At 42.8% G+C, this 16,564-nt stretch overlaps 1 long non-coding RNA gene across 1 annotated transcript; it reads left to right on the forward strand.

Moving 5' to 3' along the window:
* The first annotated feature begins 7,988 nt into the window (after positions 1 to 7,988).
* LOC147258604 (uncharacterized) lies at positions 7,989 to 14,376 on the forward strand. Its single transcript, XR_015116791.1, has 3 exons — positions 7,989 to 8,320; positions 8,408 to 8,548; positions 14,106 to 14,376. It is a non-coding gene; the product is annotated as an uncharacterized LOC147258604 (long non-coding RNA).
* The last annotated feature ends 2,188 nt before the right edge of the window (positions 14,377 to 16,564 follow it).

Raw genomic sequence — 16,564 nt, forward strand, 5'->3', positions numbered from 1 at the left:
AATTACGGCACTGACGTGTCTCAGTCAGTTTCCCTTTCAGACTCAGTGTGTCAGAAGAAACCAGGCAGGCAGGACACGGAGCACTAGTTTCAGTACTAGGACTATAGTACTAATACTGATGGTTACTGTGTGTGTCATTCAGATCCTCATGTCCTGTGTATGTGTGTGTGTGTGTGTGTGTGTGTGTGTGTCTGTGTGTGTGTGTGTGTGTGTGCGTGTGTGTGTGTGTGCAAGTATGAGTTTGGGTGTATCTTTGTTAAACAGATGAGCAGAGATAGATGGTTACTTCACCATCTGGAAATCCAGTCTGGTCCTCTCTCCCTCTCTCTCTCTCTCTCGCTCTCTCTCTCTCTCTCCCTCTCTCTCTCCTCTAAAAACTGCTGACCCGTGGTTCAACTCCTAAACTCCGGGAGGAACAGAGAGACAGAGAGAGATGGGGTAAGGAGGAGGAGGAGGAGGAGGACGAGGAGGACAGTGTTAAAAGTGCTTGTCATGAGGAAAAGAATCAGTGTGTTGGAGCACTTTGTTCAGACGTCAACGAGAGTCCCGGACACACACACACACACACACACACACACACACACACACACACACACACACACACACACACACATTTCTACCCTTTTTAAAAAAAATGTTGAAAAAATGTAATACTAGCGCCACTTGTCATTTGGGGGCGGGGCTATGAGGGGGTGTCACAAAACATCAAAGCCATAATGTGTCACAATCCAATGTCAAAACTAACATTTGCCCCGCCCTCTTAACTCATAACTTATTATGAAAAAAATGAACAAATCAAAAGAAAGAACAAAGACTTTTTCATTTATTATTTTTTTAACCAATGCTTAAACAAAGGTCCTTTTGTCATTTTACAAAAAACGAAGGGATTTATAAATTACAATCAAAGAAGTCATTTTTAGCCAGATTTTTTTTTAAATGTGTTATTATTTGTTGGACTTTTCCCTCATTCCCATATTCTGTAGTTACAGCACTGTGATTTATACCACATGCAGTGTGTATCAGACATAAACAGTAGTAATGAGCCTGGTGGGGTTTCAAACCCTTGTGGACTACCAGCACATCTATCTGCTGCTTCTGTCCAACTGAAGTGCTCCTGGGTCGGCCTGGTGCAGCTACACAGGCCCCCTGGAGAGCCACAACATCCACTCATCTGCTTCGTGTTCTGGGCCGTGGAGTTCCCTCTTGGAAGTGTGCAACTGTAGCACCTTCTACCGTATAAGAGTGAAAACATGGCTCATGACCCGCAGCCGCTCAGCGAGGCGTGTGGAGGTGAAGATTCTCTTCCCAAATGTGATGTTTACATTTCTAAGGAACCAGGACTGGTTCATCCAGAAATCTACCGAGAAATAATCTGTTCCACTTTTTTTGGGGGTATTTTAGTCACAGCGCCACCTGGTGGAAACAGAAAAAACAATGTGTTTATTTTGACATATGTCTGATATGTGACACTGTTCGAGCAGATGCACGTATGGCGGTTTTACGGTATTTTCTAATGTAGCATTAGTTAGTTAGCACACTAGCACAGAAGCTCCTGCAAGACCCCTTGACTTATTGTTCATCCAGAGCAAGTTGTTGGTTCCACAGGCTGGCCTTTTTTAAAAAAAAAATTATTAATTCACTTAAAAAAACAAAACAAGTTTGGAATATTCTCACTCAGTTTGAGATTATTCATTCCTTGTAAATCATTACAATTGGAGTGTTGGCAGAATGTCAACAATATAAACCCAAATAATTATCTTCCCACAAAAACCCTGACACGTTTTCATCATTCTAACAAGTCGTTTGCGTTCCTACCCCTGCAGCAGTGGTTATAAACAGCATGTGGGATCCCAAAGGTGCCTTTTTTTTCCTTTTCCTTTTTTCCTCCCCGACTACTTTCATCGCATATCGTCTCCACGGGTGCATCCAGATATGTAAAGCACTTAATTACAAGTTCAGATTGAGTTCAGATCTGGTTCAAACAAACCGTATCAGAGGCTGCTAATGTGTTGCTCTGCTGAGCAAACATAATAGGGTCTTCGCCTGAAGTACCTTCAGGCTCAGGCCCTAACAAGCAAAGCCATGTTAATGGGCTGCTGTACACGGTAGTCATGGTGATGTTTTCGGAGACTTTTTTTTCACAGCAGATATTTGTCACGTGCAGGAAAAGCACAGGTGGAATTAATAACAGTCATGATGGCTGCATTCCATGAAGCTGCCCCAGTTCTATAGAGGTTTGCTAATGTGCAGATGAGGACACGAACGTGACTTATTAGGACAGTTAATGGAATGTGGCCGTCATTAATGTCATTATTCACACCTGTGGTTTCCCTGCTGTGATGGCTCAAACGCTGTGATGGGCCAATTTCTCTTGAATTACTGGTTGGAAGAAACAGAAACATGAACTTGTCACTTAAATCCAAGGACATGCTAGCTATTAGCAGAAATACCTAGACAGCATAGCAAAAGGCTCCATTCAAAATTCCACTGAGGTGAAAGTAGAGAAGTTCTTGATACTGAGTCTACTAAAACACCAGAAGTAGAAATACCCATTCTGGATGATAGTGACACACACTATAATAGTGATAATGATACACACATAACTTTACAGTGCACTAAAATTTTGATCAAAAATATTCCTTTCCACTATTGAGCATGACTAAAAATGAACAAGTGTTTGACTGATTCCACTTAGGTTATTAATGGCAAATGTGGTTTTTGTTGTTGTTGTTGCTATGACAACCCTACGAGATATCCGATAAAGTTATACAACAGACAGAATTTTCAACTTGGAAATAATTGTCAGGTATCTGTGACTTGTTGACTTTCTGCTGCTTCACATTCACACACTTTCTTTGGTCGGATCCAGAGACGAGTTTGTCTCTTTCGCTCTGTGTTTGGCTGATAAATGCACTCTGATCCATCATGATAAGCCTTCTGATCTGTGATAGGGCGGAGAAATGAACCAGCAGCACCGAGACGGACACTTTGAACTCCATCTGCTCCTCTTCTTTTTGTGTGTTTGTGTGTGTGTGTGTGTCTTTTCTTATTTCTTCCAGTGACATATAAACTCAGACGTGAATACAAAGAAAGACATTCACACACACCCTTCCATCCTCAATATTAACATCGCTGCCTCTCCCGGAGGAGCACTCATGCATCTGACTAGTCAACCAATCCGGCTCCAAGATGGATGGCTTCCACAGCCAATAGAACACATTCCTGCTCTACCAACAACAAATTATCCTCAAATGACAGCTGGAGTATCTTACCCCCGGTGCTTTTGTCTAGAAACACAGAAATCCCAGTGACCCAACCAATGTTTAGTTAGTCAATATGCAGGAGGCTTCGGTAAATTAACCACTTCACCCTCCTTTGTACTCCTTGATATCCACGGAGAAACAAACATGTCGTAGTAGGGTTCACACTCTCCAAACAGGTGCTTCGGTTTGCTTTTGAAACTTTTTTATGTTGAACACACTGCAGCACACAGATTCAGATCAGAGTTGCAACACAGGCTAACTAATAATCCAATTAATCCACAGGCTCATAATATTTATGTGTGTGAAGCTCTACTTTGTTTCAGTAGGTCATGTCTGGATGAGTTAGGGCCCAGATGGTTCCCCCTCTTCTCTCCCCCCTCCTCCCACAGTACGTGCGTTTGTGTGTGTGTTACTGATATGAAGGAGGAAGGATGAGCTCTTCTCCATACAGCGAGCCAATAATATGGCAACAAAGAGTATTTTTTATTTTAATTTTGTGTTCTACCTTTGTACGATGAAAAACCTGTTTTCTGAAAAATCTGCCATTTCTTTCTCTGCAACAAAAGATGCTACGAGACATGCCCCCATAAGTAAAACCATCCACTACAACGGCTCTGCCATTCGTACTTTTCTCGAACTTGAAATTTTTAAAAATGTTTTCGTGTGTTTATTATTGAAGTCGTGGTATGTGATACTGTTGCACTGCCGGTGTGGCCCTACTATTAGAAACCCCTCTGTGTGTTTGTATGTCAAGTACTGTATCAAACAAGTAATTAAAGCAATACATTTACTGACTAGCTTTCAAAATTGTGATTTATGGCCGAGCCGTTGTAGCCCAAAATGGAGCCCATGGATAAAATTGGCCCACCAAATGTAAAATGAACAAATCCTAAAAATGCGCCTTACAATAGAAATGATAAAACGATTTTTAAAATGTAAACCACTGTGCAGTTTTCCTTTTTGCAACTGCTTTATATTAGATAATTTCACAAAAATTGGTTGTGAATGCAAAGGTACACTTTTGACGAACAAAATGCTCGTTACACAGGGTCCCTGATAATTACATCTTTTATCATTTGATCAGCCAGCACAGTAACAGCACACACTCTGTCCTTCCTCAACGACCAAGCAGACCAATCCAATGACCTATAATCAGGTATAAGAGACAGTTGCCATTGGCTGTGGTTATTATAACAACAGACAGGGAAGTCACAAGATGTCATGAGAATATGGAGAAAAAAACCTGTATGCGGAGGTGGAGGGAGCGGTTTCAGTCGGCAGAAGGGAGCGCTAGATTCCATCATGTGAATGTACAACTTATATCAAGGTGTTCTCCCTCTGTCACCTCCACCCCTCCCCACCACCCCATGAAGAGTCCCCCGTCCTTCCCCTGTCACCTCCTCAGACTCACCTCTCTCTGGAAGCCGGCTGAGCTGCATCATGTTCATCCATCCCACCACCATCAGTGTCTAGACTCCAGGGGAGTTGCACTCCCTTATCAGCTTATTATTCATGGCATTTTGTTCTTGGCTGGGGTCGATGCTCTGAAGTTTATGTTCTTTTTCATGAATAAATTCAGTTTACTTTATCTTCATCTCATTATTCCAACAGTTTCTCCATGATTTAATTCAAGTTGGCTCAACGTGCGCAGTTGGTTTGACGACTCACAGACGTCATATACAGATGGCGCTAAGACAACAGGCGAACACGACGGATGCACCATTCCAGGTGACAGGCAAGAAAAGAAGGGTGATGACACTGAACAAAAATTCAAATTCAACCTTTGTGAAGATGTATGTCAATAAACAGTGATTATTAATAGTTGTGAATGAATGGCGTTGGGCTTCCACGACCTTTGACCTCAAAATAATGTTTTCTTTGGTTGACGCTGGTCTCACATTTACTACCCAGCGAGGAAAAACTCACTCCCTGCAGGTGGTGAACTGGAGTGACCTTGCATCTATCGCACTCTGGAGCTGTTAGAATAAACACCAGCCACCTTGAAAATGATATAAAAGGGAACATTTAGGGTTTGGTCTTAACCAGTGAATATAGGCTCCCATCCAGCAAAGACAGAGTGGTGCTGTCAGCTGCACGCTCACTGATAGATGAACACCCTGGTATTCAGGCAACTTACAATTAATTATGCTTTAACTCCAATCAGGTGAATTTTAGATAAGACTGCAACTTTTTTACTTGACAACAGCTGAGGTACGTTAGGATACTGAACCAGAATATTACGTTTGTGGGTGATTAAAAACTAAAAGGGCTGAAAAACCATCTACAGATGTATGGAAGTACTACAAGTACTAAAGTTTTATATACTGGATGACTTGGAGGTGGACAACACTTGTGGAGAGCCCCAGGCTTCTTATGGTGGCAGCTCAGGCTGATTTCCAAGTCTGCAACATTCAAATGTCCCCTATATGTCCAGAAAAGCATTTAATAAATGATAAGGCCATCATGCAAATTAAGACCTAAATGAATTATAAAGAATGAAATGCTAAGTAAGAGGTGGCACGGTGGTGCAGTGGTCAGCACTGTCGCCTCACAGCAAGAAGGTTCCGGGTTCGAGTCCTGGCTCCATCACAGGATCTTTCTGTGTGGAGTCTCCATGTTCTCCCTGTTCCTGTGTGGGTTCTCTCTGGTACTCCAGCTTCCTCCCACAGTCCAAAGACATCAAGAGGGGACGAGGCTGATTGATACTCTAAATTGACCGTAGGTGTGACTGTGAGTGTGAATGGTTGTCTGTCTCTATGTGTTGGTCCTGTGATGGACTGGTGACCTGTCCAGGGTGAACCCTGCCTCTCACCTGAAGGCTGCTGGGATAGGTTCCAGCCCCCCCCCCCAACCCTTTACAGGATAAGCAGAAGAAAATGGATGGATGGATGGATGGATGGATGGATGGATGGATGGATGGATGGATAAAACAGTTCCTCCAGGTTTCTGCAGGGGATTTTGTGATTGTGTGGTTTGCAGGAACAGGTTGAAAAGGGATTGACAGATGCATTTGTAGAATCCAAAAGTAAGTGCCACCCTGGCCACCCCTCTGTCTGTGCCCCCCGTTCATATTAAACATCAAGACACACACACGGCTATCAACTATTGATGAACACAACCTCAAATTTTATTCCAGTCTAGAAGTTTTAAAATGATATCTATTTTTTACATACACAAGAAGAAATCGTGTTGATTTCCAGGGACAAACAATCGGCAGCTTTACAGATGTTGTATTAGAGCAGATGTGTCAGAGAACCAGGGGAGGGAGGGAGGGAGAAACTCACAGACGTGGTCAAACATCAAACCGGCTATTAACTGCAACAGGCTGTGTAAAGCGAAATATGTTCTGGCTGTCGCAGACAATTCTTCAAAGATGCTATCGCTGAGTCTGAGAGGACAAGAGAAGAAGTGCTTCTAAATGAGTGCGTACATATATACTCTGAGTAACAAATCACGGCGCTCCCCTGAATATCCGGACACATCAGATTCAATCTAAAGCTACACACGAGTTCATATACATCTGAAAATAGATCCCAACATATGACCCACTATGGATGTCTTTGAGTTAACTCGCCAGACACTCAAGATGTCTGATAGTAGGCAATAAGAGTTGAGCCTACAGAGCCTTTGTCTTTGTGAAACTCACTTTGGTGTGATGTGGTCTTTTAGGGTAAATATCGTTAGGGAAAAAAATGAGAGATCATCCTCTCTCTGGCTTCAGTCATCAACCAGTTTCAGGTGGTATTTTTCGACACTTTTTTCATTCATTTATTTACACTTTACAGCGCAGAGCAGAACAATAACTGATAGGTAAAAAAAAAAACTGCTTTAAGGCTCTTATAAAATTTGAGGTATCAGAATTAGATATAAAAGAGTGAAATGACACATTCAAGGCCACAGCAGGGTCTGGAACACACACACACACACACACACACCCACACACAGGCCGAGCCAAAAATGTGCCACTTGTGGATACAGCTTTTGAATAGCGCACAAGTTGTCACTTTAAACCTCCCGTCAGTCCCTCTGTGGACCACTTGACTCTCAGGCTCCAGTGATCCAACGTCACCCTCCGTCTTCATCTCGTCTCTTGTCACCTGCTCATAATGAACCAGCGTCCATCAGCCAACCAGCACAAGGCAGAAGTGAGGAAGTGGGCAGGACTGATGAAACGGACACTGAACCAGATATCAGACGGAGGAGAGACTGCATATGTGCAGAGTTCAGCCGCTGGTCAACTGAGAGAAAAAAGTGGAGAAAGGAAAGATACTTGGCTTCTCCTCACATACAACATTTCTTCTGCTTTCTCGGTCTTCCCCTTGTTTTCTCAACTGTATATGTGCTACTTCTGTTGTTCTCAAATAAAATAAACACGTGATTCACCTCGTTTTCATCAAGCTAAGTGACCACCTGTGTTATGGGGGTGACGTCAACCTGCTACTCATTCAGATTTTCCTTTAAATTTGTCATTTGACTCAATCGTTTTTTTTTTTCCCGTATCACATCACATATCACAAGAACAAGTCAAATCATGCAAAATATGGAGTCAGCTCAACAAGTCCTTTTAAGTGACGTCAGTGCAAGATTTTCAGTTGAAGTCATTTCCCTCCTCATCTTGAAAATACTCCACATTTTTCAAAAGATGACCTATCCTGAAGTGAAACTCCTGCCTCAGCACACATGTGGAGAAGGCATACGGACAGTGGGTCTGTTGGTCTCGTTGTATTTATAGTGCAGTGTGTGTGTGTGTGTGTGTGTGTACGTATTCATTGAACATCTTGCTGGATGGAAATATGTGTGTACCTGTGTTTTTGTTATAAGATGTGTGTGTGTTTGGGGGGAGCCCTCACGCTGTAGACTGACCGCTCAGCACTGCTCGCCATGATGAAGTACCAGACACATTCCAGCACTTTAATAACAAATGAGCTGACAGGGAATGATGATGGCGGGGTATGGGTTCAGTCGTCAAGTGTAATAATAGATTATTTTGATGTTGGGCTTCATAGGGTGAGAGCATCTCGACAAAGCTTTGACGAAGGAGAGCATGAATACGTTCGGTGAGTGTAATAATTCCACTTTAATGAGTTCCGACCAAATGGAGCGGAGAAGGCTCGTTCTTCTATCTTCTGTTTTCGTTCCACCAGAACTCCCCTGCAAACTTCTATTTCCAGTTCCACATGTTGCTCTTGGAGGACGGCCCGACTTCACTTCCGACATGACGAACCACATGAAAAAACAAACAGCGAGACAGAGAGATGACCACAGTGGCAATGGCCAGTGGTGGGGTAAGACCTCTGTTGATCTGAATCTGATGACCTTTGACCCCATTTTTCCTGCCATCTGACAGGTCATTAAAGGCTGGACTGAACGCCATCAATCAGTAATTAACAGATTACCATCGACTCACATTATTACCTCCCTCTGAATAGCTATTTGACAGTAAAAACCCTTTATCCATCATGTTATCATTCAGCCATGTGTCTTTAACCCCCGCTTAAAAAATGTGAAAGAAAATGCGATGTCCTCAAAATGTTAGAGAGTTGTAGTTGATTTAATGACTGTTGTCAATTAGATAAAAGAATTATTTATGACAAAAGTTTACGAGTGATAACCATTAAAAGAGGAAAAAAACATGAGGTTAAAAAAAATACAGGAAGTCAGTAAATCAAACCGCTGCGTATCAGTAAATCAGACGTTTCCAAATATAGCACTCAGAAGATAAGCCATAACATTAAAAAAAAGGTTTTTCTCAAATTAAAAATCTTGTTAGGCACCAAAAAACTCCGCAGCTTCCGTTGACTGCATCTTCAAAGCTGTTTTGCTAATGTAGCATCATTAGTGGTTAAGAATCATTCATTCCATCTCGTGTCTCGGCTCCCCTTTGCTAAATACGCAGGGTTGTGGTGGGTAACATGCAACCATAACAACTCACAGTTTGAGTCTGTGGGCAAGCAATTAAAAAAAAAAAAAAAAAAAACACGAAATGATGAAAAATGCATTCAGGCACAATAGGAGAGTAGGTCACTGAGCAGGTCGCGCACTTCCACTGAGGTTGTGAGGGTAAAAGGGAAGAACACGGACTTGAAACTACAAATATTCCCCCATGCATGTTAAACCCCAGCAGTATGGATGGTGACACTCTCATGTTGCACACGTCAACAGAAAAATGAACGACTGAAGACTTTAATACCTGTCAGTCGACAGCCGAGCTCGGGGCTGCGCATTAGAATTATACTGCTACATTGAGCTAAATGTTAATGGCAGATGTTATAGTGGCAATGCTACGATGCTAATGGTATGCTGGGAGGCTAACGTTCACAGTTGTTGGCTATCACATTTTTGTCAGCTTGTCAGTCTCATGGTGACACGAGAGGGTTTGAAGGAGAGTTTGAGATCTTCATATTGACCGAGCTTTTCAGATTTTAAACTAAAACGCTAAGCTAACTGTTTAAGCAACTTGTTGTTTTTAGAGTTTTGTGAACTTCACTTACTCCTGGTGTTTGGTGCAGTCTGCACCTCCATGTATTATCTCCCTTGTTTCAACCAGAAATAAACTGAAGCAAGAACAAATACTAGAACTTAGTTCTTGACTGCTGTGTACGAAACGGAACTTAGCTATCGTAGGCTAACCATAAAGCCTGTAGTATTTTACTCCACGAAGCCTCTGTGACCTCACTTTGATAAGTGAGATTGTAAAATGTCTCTTATCTTGTGGGTCTTGACCTTTCAACATACCAAATGTGTCCCCAAAGTTAGGAATGCCCTTTTCGGGTAGGGGGCAATGCTCTGTGGGCATGTAAAGAATGAAAAAATGACACTGGCTCTGGAAATGAAATCACAATATAGAAAGACATTTATCTGTGTCGTCGCCGCTTCACTATCTAAACAAACAGGCCTGAAATGTATTTTAGTGGTTAATGGGCCAGTCAGTTGGATTACTAGTCCATTTTTTATCACCCCCCCCCCCCCATTCTCTTGTCTTTTTTCCCTGCAGTTCAAACACTGAAACATTTGAACCTGTCCAGTATTTTCTGTTGGTGTACCACATATGACCTCATGCATACTTAGCATTAGCACGACAAGAGTGAGCCGATGGTTATCAGAGTAAAAACATCGGTTAACAGAAATAAACGATGGGGATATCTGTTTATGGATACGTAAGCAACACAACCCAAACAAGCCTTTGCCGACTGATTAGAACTTTCTATTCAAAATGTATCATCAAGATACCAATGCAAAGGACAACAACAACGTCTGTGAGTTCACGGTGAAGTTAAACGATGGAGGTATGTTGTTATGTTGAATATATTATCTGGGGTTTAATCTATTATAACCTGTGACATGTAATCGGCCCAGTATGAAAGCAAATGTCCCAGATCTTCTGTCAGCCTGGAGTTACTGTTATTCTCCACAGGGAGAGAGTTGGAGATCCTCCAGTCACCTTCAGGAAAATTCACGTATGGTCCCACATTTGACAAAATTTAGCCTCTAAAATTTTCCCAACGTAAAATTATGAACCAGCACCCACATAAGAACTTTTTTGATCCCAGCAGGGAGACTTTGTTGGCCAACATCTGCTAAAAACCCATTCCCTATTTCTCTCATGTGGACGATTCCCTCTGAAGGAGCACAGCAGCTCTCTGAGAAATGAGTTTATTGTCCATCATTTTTGGAACAAACAAACAGATAGCCACACTTCTCTTTAGCTGCAGTGAATGCTAGCGGTGAGGCAGTCGAGAAACGTCTAAAAGTAATCCATATCTTTTTCTCCAAACTTTTTTCCTTAATTAATAGAACTAGGGTTGTGTTGAGAAGGCGGGCTGAGGCAGTCCAAGCAGTCCCGGGTATATCTGACAAAATAGTACCTCATTAGTTCTTTTCAACAGCGAAAGTTAAGTGTAATTAATGACTTTTGAGAAGTTTGCCCCGGCCCCCAGTACACATGTTTAGTGCAGCTAAGCTAACTAGCAGTCAGCCGTCTGCTGGAGGTCTGGAGCTCTGTAATGCACGGAGAGAAGAGAGAAAGGTATTCATCTGCTCAAGTGGTTTCACCATTCTCATAAAGTTGGCATGTTCCTTTAATGTTTCAAAGTTATTAATCCATGGTTTCCTCCGCACTTCACTGTGCTCGTTCCTCAGTGATAAGTCAGAGCAGTGCACCGATCATGAATCGCATGACACTCTCACTTAATTATTTCAGCTTCGCTGATTCCATCTATTTGAAACAAGATCAAAGAAAACAAGGTCAGTCTCAGCAGCTCTTATCTCTCATGGTTCCCCCACCAAAGAAGAAGAACACCAGCATGTTGTTGCAGAATAAAAGGCCTCCGGTCTTCAAGCTGGTAACTAAATACATTTGTAGCGTGGTGAGGCCTGGCGGGTCGTTTTGGCCTGTGACTTAGAAAGTGGTGCACATGTGCAGGAGAAGAACTTCTGATGTCTGTCAGCATTCAAACGTTAGACGGGTCAAATTTAGCAACAAATGCTGAACTGGCAACTGAGGACGAGGCGAGGAAAAGTTGTCGAGATCATGGACGTGACAGGTTTATAGGGACCCTCGGAGTGAGGCAGAGTTCTTTATCATACTGACCGCAAGCAACCCACTGAGGGAGGGTGTGTGTGTGTGTGTGTGTGTGTGTGTGTGTGTCTGCACATGCACTTTACTCCTGAAGATGAAGCCATTTCGTTATTGATGGATTGGAGGCCCGAAACTCAGGTCTGGGTCACACAGACGCATAGACACACACACACACACACACACACACACACACACACACACACACACACACACACACACGCAAGCTTGCTGGAATATACACACATTCCTGCAGATATATAGGTATCAGTGACAGTGTTAGCCTGTGGGAGGACCATGTACCAATAAGAAGTTAAAGCCTTCCCAGGAAATCAGAAACGTATGTGTGCCGCCACGGTGGTCCTCCATGGGGGAAGATTCAGAAGGCCGACACGATCCCTCCTCAGACATTTACCTCTGTGCAGCTCCTTATACTGTATCTGTTATATTTAAGGATTTTTAATGGCACAACTCCCTCTTAGGTGAAGTTAAGTGTCACGTGTGTAACATCAACATCAGGGCCCTGCGATGGGAAACACGATGGCAGGTATTTAGCTGCCTCTTGCCTCAGAATGATTATGTAATACAGAACCGCATCTTGCTGGGATATTTTGACCTTTTTGTTTGTCTTTATCCTCACTTTTCTCTCCAATGGCGCACCTCAAATTCACCAACCTGCCAGCCCCGGCGGATGCTGTTGTTTGTAACATTCACACAGAATCGTGTTTGTTTTTTTTCACGGTCGGTCTTTGAATTTAACCTGATGAATATTTCTGGGATGTGTAAGTGATTAAAAACACCAGCATTGATGATCATGCGTTTTTATTTTTTTGCAGTGTTAGAATGATAGGGACAATTACATTTGCATCCCAAGAGGAAAACAGATGTACCTCTCCTTAAAACTGCCTGGAAAATATTAAAGATCCAAAATATTTCGCTTTCACTTCACCAATCCGTAGCCGTTTGACCTCAACTTGTACTTTCACCGATTACTTTACTCCGGTCAGTTTGCTTTTACTGTGGTCTTGTTGAATTTATATCAGTTCTGTATTTTAGCGTGTCTTCTGCGTTGGTGAGCTGAAGACAAACCCGTCTCAGCAGACAACAAAGATTTATTCTATTCTACTCTATTCTATTGTATTCAACTGCAGCCCCGATCATAGCCACAAAATGGTTTTCCATACTCGGAATTTTAACCCTTTAAAAGTACGCTTGAACGAGGACCCCTGTGTATCAAATAAAAGAGCCTAAGTGGCCTGGGGAGGTGCAATAGTTGCTGCTCTGCCCCCAGTTTAGTTTAGGGAATCAAGCTGAAATTTGAGAGCAACAACAACACACAACTTCCCCTTCTATGTGGACTCCTACTTTTACACTGCAGATTAGACATTTCTGCCATAATGACTCTGACGCGTCTACATATTTTTTGTACTGATTTATAATCTGATCCTTTATTTTTCATTTACACGAATGAGAAGTTTAAAGAATAAAAAAAAACGACTTCAGTAGTGGACATGGAAAAGTTGGCATTCATGCTAAAATAGGAGAAGATAGAATAGAGGACAGCAGCATCTCAGTTCTGTCCAGCCACATTTGTCTCACTCTGCTGCTCCTTCATCGCCGTCATGTCTCTGGGCTCGTAGTAACGGGATGTGTGAGGAAGATGAAGGTAAAGCAGAACTTGGAGAGTCTGATGATTGCTCTAAAAGGGAGAGTTGGCCGGGCCATGACGCCTGGGCATTTAGGGAGCCTATAAATGATGCAGAGGGCGAACTTTCACCTCTGCTGACCTTTGACAGAAGGGCAACATTTCAGAGATTATCTTCTCTGCTTTACTCTCTCCGCTGGGGTGAAAGATGAGAGGAGTGTGTGCGCGCATGTGATTGTAGGTGTGTGTTGAACTCGAGTGATTCACAGCTGAGGACACACTCTCTGAGAGACCTGCGGTGCAGTCAGTCATGCTAAGCCCGGCTCCGGAAAGGTGAAGCCTGTTATTTATCAGAGTTTCGAAGGTTCACCGCAGTCCAAAAAAATATGTAGCGACACAAACCGCAAAAGACGAACAGCTAAACTGTAACTCAGACGTGAGAAATGACAAAAACAGGAACACACACAGGTTTAAGGTGAGATTATTTAATTCTGCTCGTGTTAAAAACAGCCGATTTACTTTGTTTATAAACTCACACACACACACCCACGTAGCTGAAAGGAGGTGTGACAGGGATGAGATGAGGAACAATATTTTTACATATTCATATGTTTGTTTCTAGGTCGCGAATGATGGATGACGCCGATAAATGAGAAGCTGTGAGCGCCAGCAGGAGGTGAAACTGAAGCACATCTCTGTAACGTCCTTGGTGTCGGCGCTGGCCGTTCTACAGATACAGCTGTGCTACTTTAAAGGAATTCACCTTAAAAATACAAATAGTGTTTTTAGCAATTCAAGACAAAAAGAGAAACATATTAGTTCAGATGTATTGTTTCTTGTTTTATGTGAGTCAAAACATGGAGCTACGTGTGTGGTGGGTTTGTTTTTCTAAGAGAAGCCATGTCCAACCAGCAAAAACTGAAGTTTCATTGAAAACGAATAATTATTTGATTTCAAATAAATAAATAAATTGCTTGCTGTGCCTTTTCAAGCTTCAAACATAATGGAAAATGAATGACGAATGGACCCTGCCAAATAAAAGCGGTCAGTTTAGAATTTCGACTGAAATAGCGACAGTTGTAATGTGGGAATGCATCATTTTGGCTCAAATCAAGAGTGTCTGATTCCACCTTGTGTCCTAAAATGAAGGTTATACTGTCTATCACTGATGTGCACCACCATATAAACAATGCAGGGAAATAATGTGATTAACATGGCAAAATGTATTAATATAATGGAACAATAGCAGGCCAGTGTAGTGGACGACACCCTCTGACTGCATGAATACTGATTTGCCACAGTGAGCACTAATGACTGTAAATTAGCAGCTGTTGGGACTCCAGTCAAATATATGTTGAAAAAAAGTTAAAGCATAAAATGCATTAAAGCACATAATTAGTCACCCTGATGAAGGCCTACTTGATGCAGTGGGCAGGTTTTTTCTTCTATGCACCAGCCACACCCATTCTCAATAGAAACTCTCCTCCAAACAGGAAGAGTCGGCTCTTGTAATTAATTAACAACGTCAAAAGGATATTAAAAGCAGTTCAGTTGAAACAGTATAAGGTGGGTGAGGGGGGGGAGTCCACCCCCCCACCCCCCCGTTATAATCTCTTCATGTAAGTGTTTTTACAGGGCCAAAGGAGCAGCTGCACTTCTTCACGTTAAGACTGCCGAGTACACTCTGAGTGCCAGGATTGCACTCAGCCTCCGTCTCAGTCGACATCTACTGCTCCCTTTAATACGACTTCCCGGCCAGATTTACTGTGATGGCTTTTGAGGCAAAGAGGTATAATATGACAAAACATGACCCCGTGACCCCGGGATATTCAACAATGTTTAGTGGTGAGACCCATTTAGCCGGAGGATTGGCAAATATATGGCTTGACTCCCTTCTCATGTGCAGGAGTTCAATAAAACGGAGCCGTAAATCAAGGTTGAATTCAAACTTGTGACTGTGGCTCTTTTACAGTACAGGCCGCTGTATTTAAGGTACGCGGGTAGGGATGGTGTGTGTGTGTGTGTGTGTGTGTGTGTGTGTGTGTGTGTGTGTGTGTGTGCTGCCTATTGTCGTGAGCTCTCTAACTGCTCAGGTTAAAGCACAAAGCTTGATCTCCTCCAAATATGCATATCCCTAAAACACATGCCAGCTCATTTTCCCATGGTGCCCGGCTCCAAGGGGGTATTTCAATATCAAATAAGTCCATGTGCATGCGCGCGCACACACGCACATGCACGCACGCACACACACACACACACACGCACACTCCAGAGTGTGCTGGGGGACACGTTGATGGAATGTGAATGTCAGCGGTCTCTTTATTTACTCTCCATATAAAACACTGAGCAGTAATTAACAGCAGGTATCCTCCCCAGCTGGAAGGTAATTGACTGTTTCAAAGCGCCAACGCTTCATAACCCAGCGTGTGTGTGTGTGTGTGTGTGAGAGAGAGAGAGAGAGAGAGAGCGAGAGAGAGGAATAGGCAAATATTAGATGTGTGAGAGAAACCAAAACGTATGGATGTGTTTGTATGTGCCAGAAAATCAACTCCTTTACCCCCTCGCCTCCCGTCCCGTCCCTCCCTCCCAATAAGGATAGGGGTCAACGGTGGTGGGCACAGCCACTCAAATGCTCCAGATTTCTTTATGAGTGCATTAACATTCAGGCGGATTCATTATCTGTAAGTGTAGTAAGATGGACCAAGCGGAGACCTTGTGCTACCATCTAAATATGCGCCATTAATTTTAGTGTGTGAGCAGTGTGGCGGTGGAAGCTGGATGGGGCAGAGGCCTCTTCCTTCCAACATCAACGGGGACAGTTTTGGTTCCTTATTACGAGAAAGTGACAGAAACCTCCAGAAACTGTCAGACAGAGCTGGCTACACTATCAGAGGTAGGCCGTTAACTGTAGAGCTCCAAAAAGTTCAGCTTCTGGGTATAAAGGAAACGCTGGGCTTCTACGGAGAACAACACCTGCTAACGTCATCTGGAATGAGCATGAAACGATGCAAACTTGCAGCTTTTCTAGACACTCAGTGTTTTTTGTTTTTTTTGGATCAAGCTGATCAAATTATGGTAGTT

This window comes from Aulostomus chinensis, chromosome 7 (genome assembly GCF_037954235.1).
Source record: "Aulostomus chinensis isolate RoL2024-O1b breed Wild chromosome 7, RoL_Achi_v1.0, whole genome shotgun sequence".
Taxonomy (NCBI): domain Eukaryota; kingdom Metazoa; phylum Chordata; class Actinopteri; order Syngnathiformes; family Aulostomidae; genus Aulostomus; species Aulostomus chinensis.